Source organism: Tachypleus tridentatus, chromosome 8 (genome assembly GCF_004210375.1).
Source record: "Tachypleus tridentatus isolate NWPU-2018 chromosome 8, ASM421037v1, whole genome shotgun sequence".
NCBI lineage: Eukaryota > Metazoa > Arthropoda > Merostomata > Xiphosura > Limulidae > Tachypleus > Tachypleus tridentatus.
In genome coordinates this window covers 36,955,670-36,977,948 of record NC_134832.1, presented here as the reverse complement: position 1 = coordinate 36,977,948, position 22,279 = coordinate 36,955,670, and the positions used below count along the sequence as shown (strand labels likewise).

The 22,279-nt window shown below is 32.0% G+C and overlaps 1 long non-coding RNA gene across 1 annotated transcript; it reads right to left on the bottom strand.

Annotated features, from left to right (window-relative positions):
• Positions 1–217: 217 nt before the first annotated feature.
• Positions 218–6,072, bottom strand: LOC143224131 (uncharacterized). The gene is made up of 3 exons (XR_013013230.1): positions 5,555–6,072; positions 4,131–4,271; positions 218–667 (listed from the first exon to the last, which is right to left on the bottom strand). It is a non-coding gene; the product is annotated as an uncharacterized LOC143224131 (long non-coding RNA).
• Positions 6,073–22,279: the final 16,207 nt, after the last annotated feature.

Here is a 22,279-nt window from a genome sequence, read left to right as displayed (position 1 = left end):
ATTTCTGACCTACGATAATCACTTCCTTGATTATACGTTAGCGAAATCTTCTTACTTTGTTACTTTAGGTTTACTGATGAAAAACAAATAATTGTAATTAAAAAGCTTGCTGTTTTATGCTATTAGCTCATAGTTTATGGATAATAAGTTGCATTCAAGTCAATTTTTCCTCTATTGATTAATTTCAGTTTGCTTTATGGAAATATTTGTTGGTCATACGATAATTTGTCAGCAGTGATGAGATATACGGAATTGAATACGTTATACTAAAACGACTTTGAAAGTGCAGAGGAGCAAAGCACGTTACATCACCACATAAAGTAACGGTGGAACAGAAACTATTTTGATACGGTAAGACGTTTTAGATAATGTGTATGTATCCCTCTTTAAGATGTAAAATATTCTTACAGTTAAATCATAAAGGTGTGTTCAGAATGTAAAATTTAGAGCTTTTAAGAGATTTATATCTCTTATACGTATTTGCAATGGAAAAGAAAGAAATGTGGCTCAACTTGAAGCACCGTGATCATGTAAACAATTAACCTTAAACAAGATATATTTCCGTTATAGTAAACAAAGTTTAACAATATATTTTTTTAGTGCACGAGACTATTAAAATGAGTGTATTTTCGTAGTATGGCTTTCTCTCTGGTATTTCAAGACATCTCTGTGAGGAAGAAAAAAGAGTCTGTTAAATTCTAGAAAAATATTTGTTTCAAATTGAGAAAACGACATTATATATATACGAAACAATAAAGCTATCTTCCCAGGGTGCACGACTTACACACGTAACTGTTGGTAATTTCCATGAAAAATAATGGAATTTATAACCTTAATGTACCAACTGACCTTCCATCGGAAGTATCAATATTAACTTCTACATAGTATGTTTAAACTATATAGAAACTTTTCTCACAAGAAAGTGCGCGTAATACTTTAAGTGAATGACTAAGTATAATAATTAGCTAAGGAGAAAAGAAACGTAGCTAATTCTTTGACAAACGTTTACCCTTAAATAGCATACACTTGTATGCTGGAATTTTTTGAATTTTTTATAATATTAAATAGACGAGTAACAACACGTGGTATGTGTACATATTATATGTATTATGTATTTAAAAGACTGTTAACAGTGTATAAAATTTAATTAGGGCCATTTTGGTATATTATTCTAATATCACTTCGTAGAATACTTAAAAATAAGATTAGGCTAATTCTTATTGTATAAATATAGTTAAGATCTGATTATAGTTAAGATCTAGCATATTAAAGTAAGAAAACCATTAATCATCTAAGATATAAAAAAATTACAAAACTAACTTTATTTTATTATGAAAATGAAGAGTTAGGATCTACCACCTTTAATTTAGATTAAAAAAATCAATCTGCTACGTTGTAGATGAAATTTTAGGAATTTGTGCCTTTTGCTTTCTCAACTATATATAATATTGTTCTGCAATATAAATGAATAGTTAAGATAAGGCACTTTTATCCCAAATTAGAATGTTGGACTTTCAAATAGATATTAAAGTAAATGTAGCTTTCTATGATGAAAGAATTGGCATAGCATATGAAGATTTATAGTGTAGTGCTTTTTATTTATACCACTAGCATAGTTATGTCTTACAAGAAAGGGTGACTAAACAATCTTTGCTTATTCCGCGTTGTACAAGTAAATTTCAGATTTGGCAAACTTAATAAAGAAGCAAAAATTATGTTGTGCAACACATATCATCTAATTCATATAAGTTTTTGGTTGTTTTTGAATTTCGCACAAAGCTACACGAGGGCTATCTGTACTAGCCGTCCCTAAATTAGCAGTGTAAGACTAGAGAGAAGGCAGCTAGTCATCACCATCAACAGCCAACTCTTGGACTATTCTTTTACCAACGAATAGTGGGATTGGCCGTCACATTATAACGTCCTTACAGCTGAAATAGAGGGCATGTTTGGTGGTGATAAAAAAATGAAATGATAAAACACAACAACAAGAAATACATAAAAAGCTAAACAAGGGCTATCTATGCTAGCCTTCACTAACTTAGCAGCTTTAAACTAGGTGGAAAGCAGCTAGTCATCATCACCCACCGCCAACGCTTGGGCTACCCTTTTACCAGCTAATAATAATCTAATCGTATCTATAGAATTTATTATTTAAACAATTTGAAGCTTTGTACTGTTTATTATGGTTTTTCTATTAGTGAAGAAACTGTGAAGCGAAACGTTGGGTGTTCAATAAAATAACAATAACAATTCTGGTGTTACAAGGGTGTTTATTTAAACTATTAAAACGCCTTCTACACATCAATATGCACTACAGAATTTAGATAATCTAAAGTTGGGAAAGTCAAACAGAGTATATTTGTGGAATGTTTTAAATTTAACAAATATCTTTCACTTATCTGAATAATTATATTTATTTTTCTTATTGAGTGTTCCCGATAATTAAACTCTTCAATTAACTGGTAAAAGCAATTTCATAAATTTAACTTAATTTCATTCTATAGAAATGCGTCCAGTTTGTTTGATGGGTAAATATAAGGACTTAAACAGAAAACCGAATTTCACTCCTGTTCACCTACGAATGCTTATGTGCGGACTTGGCAGATCATAAATTAAATTATATTTTTAGCTCGAGAAATGCAGTTCTATTCTAACAGTGCAATATATTAGTTCCCTTTCTGTCGCTTTTTTTTTTTTGTATTATCCATTCTTGGGAACTGAGGTCCACGTTTCTTCTATACGTAACTTTTCATGAGCGCTAAGAAAGGAATAGCTTTATGTACCACGTTATTAATTTGCAAGATAGAGAATTTTATGACACTAAAGTTTATACTGAAAGCACATAGCTGTTAGTCAGTAAAAAGAAAAGAAACAGTTAGTTTATTGTTCCTGCTTTACAGTGTACTTTATGGTTTTATCATAGAAAAAACATGTCAAATGACAATGTATTACTTAATCAACAATGGAGCATTAATGTATTATCGTATTTAAATTAATAAAAGTATAATTTGGGGGATACAGAATATGCTGTTATCAAATACGAGTTACTATTAACTGACAGTCTTTTGGAGTTTCCATTAGCATAAACAGCGCTACTAAAAGTTTAGGGAGACAAACATTTACAGGATGTACGAGAATAGTTGTACTACATTGTTTACAATAAAATTTAAAATTTATTCAATGCTAGAATGCCGAAACTTCTGCGACTTTGAACGTTGGGTTAGTGATAGTGAGGACGTAATAGAGATGCCGTGCTCGTCTATATCACGTATATAGTCTATATTGTCTATATACGTATAGACATGAATTTATCATTTATTTATGTTGTGTAATGGTACGTATGTAACTGTTTGAAACTTCGTGTATAAAGGTTTCATTACACTCATTTTAAATTGCAATTTTGCATCTGTTAAATAATATTATTTCGGTGTAGGCCTAGTGTAATAACAATAATTTCTGATACTAACAAGTAAGCTTGTAAACGATAATGGTTGTACACAGAAAATATCAGAAAAAAGAAGTTACAACAAGTTGGGTTTAATTGTTACTTAAGTGAAAATAAAAAAAGATTTGCAAAATTATTTGGACTTTTATTTAAAACGGCAAAAAATTCTAAACCAAAATTTATTAAACGAAAATTTAAACTCTTTGGAAATTCTTATGATCGAGGAGCTTTATAATTTTCTTTTAATTTAACAATTTTTCGTTGCAACTAATTCATATGATATTCGACGGTTTTGTACTTTCCCGTAACGTCTTGTAGTTGACCCCTAAATTCCTCAAACAAGATGTCTTTTATTACATAAATGTCCTCTTTCTGAAGTGTGAGCAAGAACTTTTGGCAGCTGTTTATTTCGCTTTACGTCACAACTGATCTGTGTGACTTTACTAATCTTCTCCTGTAACCTACTTTCCTTCAAACTTGGATAAAGCACAGATAGCCCATTATGTACCTTTGTGTTTATTTACAAACAATCAATCAATTAACAATCACGTCTTTAAGGTTTAAGCTCTCGTCAGCATGCCATATATTTCTCCATTGACATCTGGTGGCACATCAGATTTAAACAATAGGAATAGCTTTATGTATCACGTTATCAATTTGCATTGTTTTACCAAGTACTTACAAACATTTGGATACCTCTTGTTAAGGGATAATAACATAGACCTGTTTTGTTTTTGATTTTCTCTGTCAATCCTCAGTGCAGAAAGCCAGAAACTCTTTCATTTGGAGATTGTAGACTCAGTCGACATATAGATTTCCATGACTAAAAAAATTAAATCATTCTTTCAAAATGACCTATGTAATCTTGAAAAAATGCAATTGATTTAATTAGAGAAACGATAAATAATAGAAATAAATAAATGAAAAATATACAAAAGTAAACAAAAAGAAATGACACATAAAGAGAAGACATGTGTATGATGAACAAAAAAACGTTAATCATGTTTAAACGGTTTGTTTTGTTTTGAATTTCGCACAAAAGTGCACAAGGTCTATTTGCACTAACAGTACATAACTTATTTCTGATAAACTGGAAAGATATGCAGCTGGTCAATACCACCCATCGCTAACTGTTGGGGTACTCTTTTACCAAAGAATAGTGGAATTGGCTGCGCATTACAACACATAACGGTTGAAAGGGCGAACATGTTTAGGGGTAGAGATTTGAACCGGTAACCCATACATCGCGAGTCAAATGTCATATCCACCTGGCTATGTCAAGTTAACATAAAAACTGCTTTTTTATATAAATTCTAGTAATACAAACTTTTTTCAATTCAAACTCTCAGATTGCGAGTCGAGCGCTGTAACCACCAAATCATGTGTGTTTAAACGTTAAACACTTTTTGACTATCATCCGAGTCAAATTATCAAGGATTATCACCCTTAGCATTATAAGTAATAAATGTTTACGTCTAAAGGACCGATAAGAACACTAAGTTAACTGGCGTAATGAGTTCTGATAATTTTACTTGAAATTTTACTTGAGTGAAATTTTACTTTAATGCAGAGTTATAATACTATCAGAACGAGTCTAAATTTCCTCACTATATAGTTATATACGTGGTCGTTTATTTATTGTAATTAATGTTACAAAACATTATAAGATGTCAAATTTAAGATACCATTCAATATGTTTGATATCACTGCCTTCAAATACTTTTGTTTATTATCAGAACTCATTACGCCAGTTAACTTAGTGTTCTTATCGGTCCTTTATACGTAAACATTTATTACTTATAATGCTAAGGGTGAAAGAGAATTATCTCTTCTATGGTAATAGTAGTGATGTAATGGTACACTAAGGCTGGTATTTTAAATATTTACGTTAAAGTAGCTCAGTACAAGTTTGGTATTCAAAGATAAAATTAGTTTCCCAAGAAGTATCAGATACTTAGACCTGCTAATAGCAAGTGATTTAAAAAGAAATAAAGAGAACAATTTAGAACTTGACTAAGTAACTTGACTAAGAGATTCGACAAGCTTCGTGAAAAGGAATACAATCATTATTATAAAACAAACAAATGGAAAACGCAGAGTACATACCTGCATGAACAAAATCACAGTCCTTTTACTGGACTGTGTCTTTCGTAGCTATCGTTTTCTTAGGATAGAATTCCGTTGAACTAAACACGATGATCTTGAAATAGGTCTTTAATAGAGCATCTTCAGTGCCTGAATTCAGTAGGTAAATTCGGTTTCTTTATTCAACCACTTTGGAACTTGTGTTCGTTCACAGTACTAAGCGGCTGTTATCTTTCGACAAGGTCGTCTCGCAAGGTTACTGTAGGGGTTACGAAATCACAAAAGTGTATTACGATAACGAGTATTTTAGTATGTACAGTAATCTTCTATCATTTTGTGTCGGGATGTATATAGAGGAGGCCGTCACGCCCTAAAATATTTACAAGGTTGGCAGCAAAAACGTTAATATTCCCTCATCTAATATTTAAGAAATTCTACTTTAATGCAGAGTTATAATACTATCAGAACGAGTCTAAATATCTGATCTAGAGTGATTTTTGTTGGGAAGATAAGCACAAAGCTACTCAATGGTCTGTCTGTGCTTTACCAACCACGAGTATCGTAAGCCGATTTCTAGCGATGTACGTTTACAGAAATATCGTGGTGTCACTAGAGGTATCTAGACTGAAGTTCAACAAAGTATCAGTTTCAATCAGATATTAATCAGCGTTCGACTCACGTGAATAAAAATACCTTTATACGTAACTTCTTAAAAAAAGCGGCAACATAGGTAAATAATTAAAATCACTTTTCCGTATCCAGCAGTCAAAGATAACAGAGCTAATAGCTTACTTTTTCAACGGCCCGGCATGGCCAGGTGGTTAAGGCGCTCGACTCGTAATCTGAGGGTCGTGTATTCAAATCCCTGTCGCACCAAACATGCTCGCCTTTTCAGCCGTGGGGGCGTTATAATGTTACTATCAATCCTACTATTCGTTGGTAAAAGAGTAGGCCAAAATGGCGGTGGGTGGCGATGACTGGCTGTCTTCCATCTAGTCTTACACTCCTAAATTAGCGACGGCTAGCGCAGATAGCCCTTGAGTAACTTTGAGCGAAATTCAAAAACAAACTTTTTTAATCGTACTATTCGATGGTCCCCTGGTGGTACAGCGGAATGTCTATGGACTTCTATTGCTAGAAAAGAGTGGAGGAATAGATGCTTGTGGTCGACAGAACATAGATAGTGATTTGTGAAGCTTCGCTCATAACAATAACCACTTAGTACATTTAATGTTTTCCACGACATCTCTGAAAACGATTTCGATTAAATAAAACTGAGAGATTGAAATATCTAAAAAATACAACAAAGAACCATGATGATAGTGCAATAAATGTTACAGACTACGAATACGTAACAATACTTTAAAAAAATTAACAAAAATTTCATGAAAAGTTGAAAAAAGTTTAAAAGGAAAATATACCTATGCAATGGAAAATACGCAATATTTTACTTTGGCATGGTTATATTTTAAAATTTGGGTGTATAAAGCTTTAACTTTACATATTGGAAATAACTGTCATGATGCAGTTTTTGATGAATTCTTCGAAAGAAATAAATCATATATGTGTATTAAATTTCTCAATCGACATGCTACAAATCGTTTTGAGATAAATAAAAATGCTAATCTGCAAAATACAATTTCGCTGTTTAATAAAGTCTTTAACTCTATTATTGCACTTAAATAGATAAACAGAGTTCCCAAGTTGAAGGTTTATTATTTTTAAGACACACAATAACAGCAAAAATGAACAACAACCCAGAAACGTGTTTTGACATTTCGTTACTTATCAAAAGGCCTGGCATGACCAGATTCTTAAGCACTCGACTCGTACTCTGAGGATCGCGGGTTTGAATCTCCATCATACCAAACATACTCGCCCTTTTATCTTTGGGGGTATTATAATATTACAGTCAATCTCACTATTCGTTGGTAAAAGATTAGCCCAAGAGTTGGCGATAAGTAGTGAGGAGAAACTGCCTTCCCTTTAGTCTTACACTACTAAATTAGGGACGGCTAGCGCAGATAGCTCTTGTGTAGCTTTGCGCGAAATTCAAAAACAAATAAAATTATCTAAAACGTGAAATAGTATACGCTGTGTATTTATTTTAATGTCGATATTTGTTTAGTCAAGTACATATTTAGAGATGCTTGTAACTTATACTGTTAAATGTGTATTGTAAATTCCCGGTTATTCCCTAAATTTGTAAAATGTTTTCGGATGTAAGAATCAACAACGTACAATGTGTATGTAAAATACTAGTGATTTTCAGTATTAATGATAACTGAGCTTTCGAGAACTTCGCCTAAAATTTGTAAATCGACACTCAAAGAAGAAATTTTATATTGTTGGTTTTCTACAGTTAGCATACTGTAAGTCTCGGAAACTATAACTGTGATAAATGCTTATTAATCGAAAAAAACACAGGTACTTGATCAAGAAAGTTTATAGATTTCGAACATTACAAACCGTTTAACTTCAACAAATTAACTTCGGACGTGAGTATTTCTATAAAGACATTGTATAACTTCGGATATGAAGAACTCGTGTGTGAAAAGATAGCTAGCTAGCTGCTTGTTAAGTGAAATGTACCGATATCAACTTGAAATAAATTCACTCATCGAGAACTGTCGATAAAAGATTCAGTTACAGACCAAATAGAGGACTCGATATTGTTTGTAACTTTGTAAAACTTTTGTATACAAATCATTATTTGTAATAATTATTTGCAATAACCATTATTATAAATTGTATTATTGCTTGTATATTAAAATATATTTGTATTAAGAAAGAAAACTGTTACTAATTTGTTGGTAAATATCACAAATTTGATACATGTCAACATTTAATTAACTTGTAAATCCAGATTTTACAATTTAGTTCAGTTTCAGGCTATTTGAAATCGTAATACATAATATAATAAATTAGAGGCTTGTCCGAGATAAATTATAATACGTAACAACATTGAAAATGGGAAGAAGAACCAATTTTCTTCATGGTGGTTCAATTTACAGTTGTCCTAGGGTGCTTCTTACATGTACATATAACAAATACAGGTTTTTTTCGTAGATTTTTTTTTTTTACTTAAAGATGGAAAGTAATGAAGACAATATGTGTTGGCTCTGTTATTTTGATCTTACGTTTTATCTGAGATGTGCCAAGCTCTAACCACTTAAACCTATGCGGAAACAGGGTTTCACGGATAATGCACGTGTTCACTTACATATTGGTTACCGATATCATTTTCTTGCTACTTATTAATAAAACATCTAGTAATGATAAGAGTTTCTTTTGTCAGCTGACATTGTAAAATGAATATCAAATTTAAGGCTCCATTAAATTTTAAAAGAATGCAAATTTATAAAATAAACTGGCACAATTTTCGTTGATCAGGTTGGTTTGTTTATTTGATTTTTTAACTTGCGCAAAGCTACGCGAGTGCTATCTGCATTAGTCGTCTCTAATTTAGCAGTTTAAGATTAGAGGGAAGGAAGCTAGTCAACACCACTCTCCTCCAGTTCTTGTGCTATCTGCATTAGTCGTCTCTAATTTAGCAGTTTAAGATTAGAGGGAAGGAAGCTAGTCAACACCACTCTCCTCCAGTTCTTGGGTTACTCTTTTACAAACGAACAGTGAGATTGACTATCAGATTATTACGCCCCCAAGGCGTTATAAGGTATGTTTGGTGCGACGGGGATTCGAACCCGCGACCCTCATATTACGAGTCGAGCACCCTCACCACCTGGTCTGAACAGTTTGGGCTACATCCAAAGTCATGTAGCGGAGAAACAGCTCAGATAATTGAAACTTAGGAGTCTGTGAATTACAAGGATATCAAAAGTTTTGAAAAAATATTTGGTATCTTATTCATGCTTCTTAGCATATCACTGTATTTAAACTGAACTGGCTTTATCAATGTTGTCATTGAGGGTGAGTGAAGGTAAAATTAATGTAAAAATATGAACATTTCTGATGGAAAAATGAAAAATGACACACATTGTTATTTTCACATGAAATTCATAACCTTATATTTTGGTATAGTAATTTTTGATTATAATATAATAATGAACTTGCAACAGTCTTCCGGTCTGATAGGATAAAATAGCCATATATATCCTATTATAAAGCTCTTTACAAAAATGTAGAAATAAGAATCTAGCACAATGTTCAAGAAATTCTGTAGTGATGAGATAAAAATGAGCAGTATGCAGAGAGTTATATATACAATACGCGTCACTGGTCATATTATGAAGAAGAAATAATCTGAGGACTTTCTCATTAAACCAAACACGTGTGATTCTGCTACAGCCTCTCATGTTATGAAAATAAATCTCTATAATGTTGCACTTATGCGTAAGTTCACGAATAAGGTGATTTTATGCTTGAAATGAAAGTCGTTCGGTGACTGAATTAACCAGATAGGAAAGTCTTTCATTCAAGATAAGCACAATATCATTACGTATCACCAGGTTTAAGTTTACTTACTAACATAAACACAAAGAAGAAAATGTGAAGAGGTAATTAATGGAAGACAAAATTCAGGTATTGATTGTCGTCTTAAAACCACTCTTAAAGTTAATAAACGAATTTATTGAACATGGAGAAGAAGATTTAAATGATTAAGATTGTAAACAACGATATCACATATTTAAGGCCAATGTTTACTAACTTTATAGTAGATGGGAAAATGACAATAAAAGAGAGAATTAAAAGCACTGTTAGTGTAATTCTTATTGATTTCGTACGCGGAAACGTCAACTACAAAGTGAAAACAGTAACTGTGTTAGACGTTTAGTTTTTTCCAAAAGATACAACTGATAATTAATGTGTAATGTACACTGACAGCCGTGAATCTAAGACCTTTAGGGGGCTAGAAATGCCTTTTTTTTTCTGGATTTCTTGTATCTAGTAGTGGCTGTTGCATGATAGCTATGATCACGAACCTGCGCGAAAAAATATAAGCGTGATATTCACGTCATGTTCACGAACAATCTCTAAAATCTGGTGAACACAAAGGAAGAAACAAATGTTTAAAAGTTATAATTTTTTTTACGATGACTCCGTTATCAAAGCAAAGAAGAGGATACGACAATACCAGTATAACTAGAATATGAAAAACAAAGCCAACCAATTCAAATGAACTTATTCCTGTAGCTAATAGATTTATGTGAGGGGAAGAACTATTAGCTTTAAAAAGTTGCATTTTGAGTGTTATCATATTAAAACTGATTGTTGCTATTTTCTTCTTTAATTCATACTATCAGAATTATGCGGGTTAATCAATTTTGGAAATAATAACACTTGTATTACTGCAAAATTTCTCAGATATAAAAGTATTTATAAAATCCATATACTCTACTTTTGTGCCAGGCAATAAAGACAAGTATTTTGTCCTAGCACACGTTGTCACTCAGAAGTTAGACTATGACATACCATAGATTCTAGCATCTATAAATTTTTAAAGCTATTAGTTGCATGACAAGAACACTTATTAGGTAAAACATGCAGAAAACAGAAACATATACCTGTATTATTAGTGAGTTCTCTGAATTAATGGATGTGATTAAGAAGTTGTAACAAAATTTACCAACAATCATAGATGAAACCCTTGTAACACGAGTGAGTAGCAGTTCAGTAAAACCGAAGCAAGTAGTTCAAAAATCTGATAATGATAGATATGTACATTTAGCGTGCACATGTATATGCCTTCTTGTTCTCTACACAACCTGAAGCAATCAGTTATTGAAAATAATCTTAAATAACCTAGATTACATTCAGTGCTTGCAGTTATAAAACGTTACTGCCAGATTGATTTAGGTAAAAAACAATACAAGGGCCATAATTGAGATATTGTGTCTGCCTTACGTGATTATAATCCATGCAGTTGATCTATCTAGTTCAGAATTCAAACAGGAGTTTAAATGTTACAAATAGTCATTTTTTGTGTGACTACTAACATTTAGCATTCTTAAATGTTAAAATATTGTTTTGATTTTTAGCAACAGACTCCAATTTCAAATGGAGTTAATTTAAGTATATTATACTGGAAGAGAGAGTTCTGATATAAATCTATCTTAAGCGAACAAATACTGTAACGTTTATGCCACATTCATAAAATTCAGATGTCAGAATTCCTCACGCTCTAACCAATTTACATACAGTAAGTGGATGTTTAATTATGACTTTACTTGGTATTAGACACGCTGCTTCACTTTACATTGTGATCAGAGACAATGCTTTGCATGGTATAAATTCCGCAAGATGTTGGAAGTTGTGTTGTTTGAAAAGTAGCTCGCTTGCCAAGGAGCATGGTTTGCAGTTGGTTCACAGATTATGAAAGAGATTTATGATAAAAATGTGCCTGTTTAAGTTAATGGTAAAAATGCTTATTCAGTTTGAGATTAAATAATTTTCCTGTGCATTGTTGTACTTATGAAACTAATTTCAATGATTTAAATATGACTGATTTTGTCTTTAGCGTATTAGAAAATTCATTGCTTATTAAGGTGACTACACAGTTTTAAACTGTGTACATGATAAGAAAAATTGAGGTCAAGTTAAGTTATGAATGGAAAAAGGCCTTCAAAAAATTATAGAACCTGGCACTGTCAATAAAACATTTCACACATATTTCTAACATCCCAAGAGCTTACAATGTCAGTAAAACAAACACAGGGCTCAGAGTCTAGTATTTTTTACCATACAGCTTCTATATTCTCAGCGCAGAAAAGAAACATGACCCTTCAGGCTACACTTTTAATTTCTAATTAGTCTCTGTCTAAGGTTTGCTATAACGTCAGTAAATTCGTGGGTTTTGGTTTATATTTAAAGTAAATGATTTTTATTCTGGTTGTTTGTTGTTGTCTGGTAGTTTATGCAATGCTCCTAGCAAAATATAGGTAAGAGATCGAATTAATCAAATTCCGAATGGTTTTGGATGAATTGATCAACTGGCATTCAATTTGATCTTTGTTGTACTTTACGAGCCTGTTCTAACGGATTTAATATTATATATGTATTTTAATATTTATGTTCCAGTTTAATAATGTCCTACATTATTATTTATCCCGGATGAGTTTCTAATTTATCAGGTTAAGCATGTTAATGTATTACGATTTCAACCTCTAATTCAAATTAAGAAATTAATTAAATGTCGATATGTGTCAAACTTATTATTATATTTGCTAATCAGACTGATACATACAGTTTCCTTTTCTAATATACAAACAGTAATACAATATATAATATCGGTTATTACAAATAATGACTTGTATGGAAAAGTTTTATAAATTTAAAAACAGTGTTGAGTATTCTGTCTGATCCGGAACTTCCTTGATATCTTATCGAGGGTTCACGACGAGCGAATTCATTTCAAGTTGATATAGACACACTTCACATAATGGGAAGCTATTAAGCTCTTCGTTGATCACACGTGAGCTTTTTACCGCTGAAGTAATATAATGTATTCGTAAACATATTGATGTTGATGTTAATGTGCTGAAGTTAAAGGGTTTATAATGCTCGAAATCTATAAACGTTTTTGGTCAAATACATATATAATTTCTCGATTAATAAAAGTTAATTACACAAATAGCTTCCAGTTTTTAGAGTGTACCAACTGCAGCAAATCAACAATATATATTGGTGCGTCGGTTTATAAACGTTAGGCAAGCAAGATTCGATAAATCGTTGGCACAACAATACTGGTAATCACTAGCATTTACAAACACACATAGTACATTGTTAATTCTTACACTCGAGAACCTTCAACAACTTCAGTGAATAAGTGCGAATTTCACATTACAGATTTAACAACATAAGTTACATGAATTTCTAAATATATATTTAACTGAAACAAGCATCGATGTTAAAAAAATATATATAACGGTAGATCTGTTACAATAATTCATGTTAGAATTGAATAAAATAATTTTTGAAATGTGGGACACTGAGGTTTGCATTGGTTTATATAAGGCAAGGGTAAAGAAAGTCATACATCATCCATAGTTATTATGTTATTTTATAAAATTAAGTTTCATAATATCTTTGCTGAAGAGCTTATTAAAAGTGACAAAGCTGTGAACGTTATACAGTTTAGTGAGAAGCAAACTGCTTTTATAACAAAATTACAAACAATACCTAATATAATTTGTTGAGAGAAAAACCTCCACTCAAGTGCCTTTGGGTTAAAGTTTGATTCGTATCTATATACTTCCCAAATAACAACAAATTCTAACAATGTTTCTGTGTTATAAGGAAACCTTATATTACATTCTCTTCGTAATTTTTATGCTTGAAGTTGGCAGTTTATAGTTTAAAAATTAAAATCCTCTGTTTTATTTTGAACCTTAAAGAAGAATAGGAAATATACGAAAATGCTACTGTTTGCTTCCAAAAAGACTCGCTAGTTTCAGTATAAATCAGTCTCTTACATTGTTCATTGCAAATACACAACAATACTAATACTGAAGTCAAAATCTTCTTTAATGAAAGAGTTTCAACAATAACTATAAGTTCTGAAAAAAAACAAACTAAAAATCATTCGAAGCAGAACTTCAGAATGTAACATAAGACAGCAAACAAAAGCTACGTTTTGTATACGCCTCCACTCCGTGCTTTGATACGTCCATTAAAACACATATCACATCAATTATAGAAAGAGTGCCTAAATTAGCTACAGATAGCTTTTGTTTTCTAGTCATGGAGACCTGAATAATGTGACTTAAAAAAAAAGATTTAGAGAAAATACAGTAAGATATTAGTACATGAAAAAAGTTCAAAGAAACTTTGTAACTGGATTACCTTTCCATAAGGGTACAAGTTATTCATTAAGCTATTTGAATACATTAGAAAGATGAAAGAGCCGCTGTTGGAAATACTCGGTGTGTATGAGTAAGTTGTATTCACAACACAATCGATCTAGTAATAGCATGGTAAATCACCTTATAAAGCATTTTTCAAAAATAAAGATTTTATGTTGTAAACTTATATCACCAGTTTTGAAAGTTTAACGACATGCAGATATTTGCAAACTCAATACTACTTCGTAGTTACAGTTTTTGGCTTGTATTTGTTTATATAATAATACTTATAACACATAATTTTTTGACAAAAATCAAAGATGTTATCCACATCTTTGACTTTTGTGAAGCAGGTTATGTTTTATGTTCTTGGTAATGTTTAACTGATTTCTGATTTTATAAAATCTAAATATTTCCCATGTTTGTTGTTTCTGTAGTTTAAATTTTCACTTTTATATTTGAATTTTTGCAATTTAAATAGTTTTTTAAATCGTACTATTTCAATAAAGAATTTCAAAATATTAATATTTTTGTTACATAAATCATATTCTTTGAAAAGTATATTGACAACTGTATCGTTATACATTAAAAACTTGCTCCCAATTGCGCTTTAAAGTTGGCAACAGTATCATTACACATTAACAGTCATGTCCACCCTCAAATGCATGTCAACGTTTACAACAGTATTATTATTATTATCATAGATTTTAAAATAATCACTCCAAATGCATTTTGACAAAAGTATCATTAGGTATTAAAACATGACCCCTCCTTCCTTTTATTACCTGTTACCACAGAAGAAATGTTTTCTAAGGATGAATAAATTTACGCTTAAGAACAACCGGTTAGAATATAACCATTGCTTATGTGTTTTCTTTTTGTAATACATGATGAGTTGAATTTTCTAATCTAAAATGTAAGATGGTACAAACTATTGGTGACATGGATAAAACATTTCATCGTCCAATGTCTGCCGTGACGTATTTAATGACCAAAGTTCACTTGGAAAAAAAATAAACCGAAGTTCACTATGAATGTTTAATCGATAACACTCACTCTGAAACATTTTTGATCAATGCCCACTATGGAATGTTTAATTACTTATGTCTATTCTCAGATATTTAGTTTACAGACTCCACTGTTAAACACACAGTGACCATTGTCTTCTTTGAAACATATAATAACCAATGATTACGCTGAAACGTTTAGTGATCAAAGTATACTCTGAAACATTTAGTGACCAAAGTCCACCACGAAACATTTAATGATCAAACTTTACTCTGACATGTTTCATGGCCAGTCCGCTCTCCCACATTTAGTGAACTCACTCCACTATTAAACATATAGTGACCAAAGTCAACTGTGAAACATTTAGTAATTGAACTTTTTTCTGAAACATTCAGGGATTAATATCTTCTCTGAAACATTTAGTGACTAATACGTAATCTGAAATGTTTGATAGCCAAAGGCAGTTGTAAAATATTTAATGACCAAAATCCGTTGTAAAATTTAATGACAATGTTCACTCTGGAACATTTGATTGTCAATGTTGTCAATTTAATGATTAATGCCTTTCGTGAAATATTTAAAGAATAAGTCCACATTGAAATATGCAGTGACCAAACCTACTCTAGAACGTTTAGTGAAATAGTGACATATGTTTACTGTTAATTGTTTAGTGAATAAAATCTACCCCAGAATATTTAGTGGCCAACGTTCATTCTGAAACTGTTAATTACCAATTTCCAGTTCAAAAAGCTCAACGACTAATGAATCTCTATGAAGTATTTATTAACCAAAGTCATCTTAAAAAATGTTTTAACCAATGTCCACTCCGAAATATTTACTGACAAAAGCCTAGCATGACTATTGAAAGAAATATTTCTGAAGATAGGAGCATGAATGTAAAACTACATAAAGAGAGAAACATGTTCGAGTATATGTTTGTTTTTTGTTACTTAACACATATATATTTTAATGTCTGTATGATATAGATGTGTGGTTGTATTGCTTCAGGTCGAATAAATTAATCTGAATTGAACTAAATATTTACCCCTTTCATACTTGCAAAAGAAGTAGCATCTGTCAAGTAGCGCTCACTTTAGTAGCGGTCTTTTCTTACAGTCAGTAAAATGACAAGGAATGATGGCATCTAGTGGAAAAAAATTCTCATTGTTACTTAGCAAAGTGAGCACTGTATTGTGTTGGATGCACATATCGCTTAGAAATTCAAACATTTTTTTTCAACAATGCACTATATTCAGTCTCCTTTGCTTAAAAAACGCAACCATTTTTTTATTGAAATAACACGTAAAATAACAAAAATAAACGGTTGTAAACTGCTCACTAAATAATTACATCATATATACGCTATGATCCAAAGCATTGCGTTGTCTACAAATATTTTGTTTATACGTTGCTACTTTTAGGAAAACTACCGTTGAATTCTTTCAACAGGCATCTGTGGAAGATTTTCACAAAAATTCACTTCTCCATTTTTTTAACCGGTTGGGCAGCCTTTATCTACAAAAATATAATAGTACTGTGTGTTGTAATTAGTATAGAGGTTTAGTAATTCCATGCAGGGATATATCCAAATTTTCAGTTTTACGTTTCGTGGTTTTTATTAACGTTTTTGTGTTTATTTTTTTTACACTCACATATAAGGAAAGCAAGTTTTCATGTCCTAAGATAACCTTTCATTAATCATGAATTTACATAACTTCCGTCTAGAAGACGGATACTTTACCTAGTTTAAAATAAAACACTCACATTAATAATTGTTATGGTGCATGCTCTTTTCAGAAGCTGGCAAAAATTATTACAACTACATTTGTTATAAGACGTTAGTCACATTATTTATCACTTAATTTGTTAAGAAGCGCTACCAATCTCATTGTCATAACTGCCCGTTAAACCACGAGCCTATACTTTTACCATTTTATTATTTAGTTATTCTAGAGGTTGAACTTTTAGAAAAAGTGTACAGCTCATAAAGTTACACAATTTACCACGTACCTTTAGAAAAAAAACACATTATAAAGTGTAATATTCAATCAGCCTCGTTTTCAGTATATTTTTCATATTTTTGCTTTATATACAGAAACATTAAGAACATTTTTTAAGTTTATCTCAATAAAAGATTATATATGTACGTGCATTTCTCCGAAAGTACAAAGCAGCTTTAATTTTACTAAGCCAGTATTTTTCTGCAGTTCCTGTTAAGGAGATAATTTATGGGTAATGTTTTTAAGGGTATCGTACAAAAGGTAGACAGTTATGTCATATAATTCGTATTTTCGCACTAAATTTTCTTCCCACTTAGATCTCGATATCTTCTTAAACACTTTTAATTTTTTATATCATTTCTATTGATATTAAACACAAATTTCCTATGGAGGCAATTAACCATCGTCTTCTGTTTACTCTAACATAATTCATCCATAATCTTTTAAAAATTATTTTTAAAAATATTGTAAATTCATGCTACATTTTTGATGTTAGTGGTTTCGTTTAATTGGTGATTTTGTTTCCGTGTAAAATGATATACGAACGTTAATTATTTGTTGAAATTTTAAATAACTGAATGTTTTCATTACATTTTCTGCTCAAAATAAAAAAAGTTTAATATTGTTTTTCAGTATATTGATGATAGGACATGAGGGTTGAAATCTAAACCAATGATTCTTTCTCATACCAGTGATTTCTGAAGAAGCATTTGTCTTTCAGCGGTATGGATTCTCACCACACAAGGATTCAAAACAAATAAGTTAAAATAACTTCCAATTTGAAATTACATTATTAAAAAAGCCTTATTTCTTTAACACGGATTTAAAAGTATTTTCGATATAATAATTATGTTTCCAAGCTTTTTTAAAATCAGATTTGGGGATTCAGTAAAACCTCGAAACAGCACTTTAAAACTAAACTAAAAATAAATATTTCACAGGAATTTCGCTGCAAAAAGAAAGAATCAGCAGCTAGAACAAGACGTATAGATTTATTTTATTCCTCTTGTTATAAAACAGTATTTATCTCAAAAACGTAAGTATAAAGATTAATTGCGAACTCTAAATTATGATGAAGTTATATACATTTTATGTGAAACAGCCATCTTATCTGTTTGAATGAGTGTAGAGGAATCTTGCTTTCTTATACAGGCTATGTTTGAAAAAAAAAATTGACTATTTGCAATTACGACTTTAATATGTTTGTTTGCAGCTAAACACAAAGCTTTACAAAGGATTATCTGAACTCTGCTCATCACGCTATCAAAACCCGGTTTGTAGCGTTGTAAGCCCACAGTTATACTGCTGTACCACTTCGGGGATTTTTATTATGAAATATGCTATTTTTAGGCTTTTACCTTTAGGCTTTTAAATTTACTTCGTCGATTTCGTTTTAGACCTTAAACCACTGGCTTCTAATGAAATAAATGCTTGATAAGCAGTTTAAATTTTCAAAACGCTATTAATTATTAGGAAATTAAAAATACGAGTGATTTATTTTTGTCGTTTATGTATTTGTACCTGTTTGTTTTAAAATTATTCACATAGCTACACGAAGTCTATCTGCGCTAGTCATCACCATCCACTGCCAACTCTTTGGCTACTCTTTTACCAACGAAGAATAGGATTGTCCGTCACATTATGAACCTCACCTGATAGGCGCCTTCACCTTCTGGCCATTCTTTATGTTATTTGTGATAGTATGTTTGACACCATACTCTTTTATATATGCTTAAAACTATCAGGTCATTCCTTAAGTAATGTCAGATTTTAGGTTCATAAAAAGAGAAAGGATTTCAAACACTTTTAATGTTATTTAATCAATAATGTATGTTCCATTACTATTAATTACTTCCTGCCAACGATCCACAAGCTACTGAATGTCACTTCTATAGAATTCTTGAGGTTTGGAGGAAAAGAATGTAGAGAGGGTAGTTTTGACATCTTCATGTGTTCTAAGCTCTTTTCCATCAAGCTAGTTCTACAAACTTCGAAATAGATGACAAGATGGGGCAAGGTCTGGAGAATAGGGAAGATGTGGAAGTTTTTCCCAGTCTATCTCTTCAATCTTTGTATATGTGGTTCTTGGTGCATGGGGCCGTGCAATATCCTGGTGTAACACAACACCTTTACGACTGATCAAAACAGGCCTCTTTTATTTTAGTGTAACATTCAATCGTTATAACTGTTGACATTAGAAGCCTGATGTAATAGTTATATTGAGTGGCAGCAACTCAAAGTGGATCACACCAACAATATCCCACCAAACGCTTAACAACACTTTCCTTAGGTGGAGGTCCATTTTGGGTAGTGTTTTAGCCAATTTACTTGCACTGAGCCATTGTCTGCGCGTTTAACATTTTCACAAAATACCAATTTTATATCTATAGTCGTTAACCTGTCCAAAAAAGGTGAGTTACGTTCACGAGAGTGCAGAGAAGTGCAAATATCTAATCTTGCTCCAAGGTCACCTTCTATCAAATGATGGAGGCCCCATTTTCCACGTTTTGACACATTTCCAAGCAGTTGAAGTTGACGGTGAACTGTTGAATGGGATGAATTGAGCTTCTCTGCTCGTTCTTCAACTGTTACAGCACAATCTTTATCAAATACAGCCAGTAGCAAGTCATCATTAAACTTAACAAGACGACCAGAACGTGGGGCATCATTTAAGATGTCGTCACCTGATCTGAACTTGTGAAACAATCTTCAACATTTTCTTTCGTAGAGATACTCTGCACCATAAATATCTTAAATGTTTCGTGTAGTTTCTGCTGCTCTGTTGCCTTTTTTAAACTCATGAAGCATTATATGCATAATGTATTCCTGCGACACATCCATCTTCATATGGGTTTATTTGATTAATGATCTGATAAAGTGCTGATGGGTTAGTTTTTTTTTATTAGTTTGAACATTTTATACACGTTTTACTACATATTTCAGTCATTAAAGCCTTCTACAAAGAGAGAAATGATGATGCGCTTTCTGTATTAAATTTTCGGGGGCCTGGCATGGCCTAGCGTGTAAGGCGTGCGACTCGTAATCCGAGGGTCGCGGGTTCGCGCCCGTATCGCGCCAAACATGCTCGCCCTCCCAGCCTTGGGGGCGTTATAATGTGACGGTCAATCCCACTACTCATTGGTAAAAGAGTAGCCCAAAAGTTGGCGGTGGGTGGTGATGACTCGCTGCCTTCCCTCTAGTCTTACACTGCTAAATTAGGGACGGTTAGCACAGATAGTCCTCGAGTAGCTTTGTACGAAATTCCAAAAAAACGAACAAACAAAAAACAAACAATTAAATTTTCGGACATTACTTATGAGATGACCTGATACATAATTATGTAAATGTGTTATATATTGAATCCATAGGATAAAAAACAACAACAATTAAATTAATACAGATAAACTTAACGAGAAAAATATATTCAAGATTGTTACTGTTGCTGTGGCGTTTTACTTTAACTAGATCAGTTTTAGGACAACACTAACAGTGCAGTTTTCCAGTCGTAAATTTAGTTTATGGCGAAGTCTGTTAAATATTCGTCTAGTACATATATCGAGGAGGACGTAAGACTCATAGTGCTTGAAAGGACTTTAACTTTTAAAACACTTTTACTACTTTATTTATATCAAGCAGAAAATAATGTCAACACCAAGAATGAGGACACTATATCAAGGAAGGTTACACGAGTAAAGAATCACAAGCCGGAAAATTTAGAACAGAATTAGAGAACCGAAGAGGTAGAAATTATGTTTGAGATTTCAAGAAAAGTTGCGTTAAACACGTTACTTCTAGGATGTGTGCAGCTAGCTGAGGTCAACTATGATTGAAACCAGGCAACAACTGTTGTGAGTTTAGTAATTGTATGATAACTTCATCAAGAAATGATAATTATTCCTTTTTTATTTCCAGTCAGCGAATGATTCAGATGTACTAATATTACCTTCGAAAGACATAGGGTTAGAAAGTTAATTAGGTTTGTTTTTTGAATTTCGCATAAAGCTACTCGAGGGCTATCTGTGCTAGATGTCCCTAATTTAGCAGTGTAAGACTAGAGGGAAGGTAGCTAGTCATCACCAACTCTTGGGCTACTCTTTTACCAACGAATAGTGGGATTGACCTTAACATTATAACGCCCCCATGGCTGAAAGGGCGAGTATGTTTGGAGCGACGGGGATGCGAACCCGCGACCCTAAGATTACGAGTCGCACGCCTTAACGCGCTTGGCCATTCCGGGCCAGTTGATTAGGCCACTAACACAAATTTTCAAAGACAAAGAATAAAGGTGTGTATGTATGTTTCTAACCAACTCATGTAAATAACCACCGCTGTAAATATAAGAATGGGAAAAGTGTGTCAACTTCTACTAAATATTTTATATTTTGATCTCCAAACAAATAAGTAATATTTAACGTTTTATTAAAAGGTACTTGTTAATGTGCTTTTTCTCAATTTCGACGAAATCAGAAAATTTGTTAATGATGAGTCTTAGTGTAGTTATGTGGAAAAAATAAGTAAAACTAAAATAAAACAGTGCTAGTTTGATTAAACCAAAAATCATATTTCCTTTAATTACACAGGAAAAGTTCTTTAACTTGCAGCGACATCTATGTAGTATTAAAATTCTTATAAAGCTGACTTATTAAGAGTAATAACTATAAAAAACGATAAGAAATATAATTTCTTAGGGAAATTATTTAATATAATTTATAGTCAACTAGTTTAGGTAAACGTGTTACCAGCATCAGGACAAAATTCTGCAGTGTTTGTTAAATAAGTATTTAGTTCCAACCATTAATGGACGAATAAAATAACTGTTATAGTTGACTGTCAAAGCAAGTAATAACATGTAAAGCAGCTTAGCTGAAACAACAGTAATGTTATGTTAATTTATAATAACCTGATAGTATGTCTTGAGAGAATATTAACTATACCTA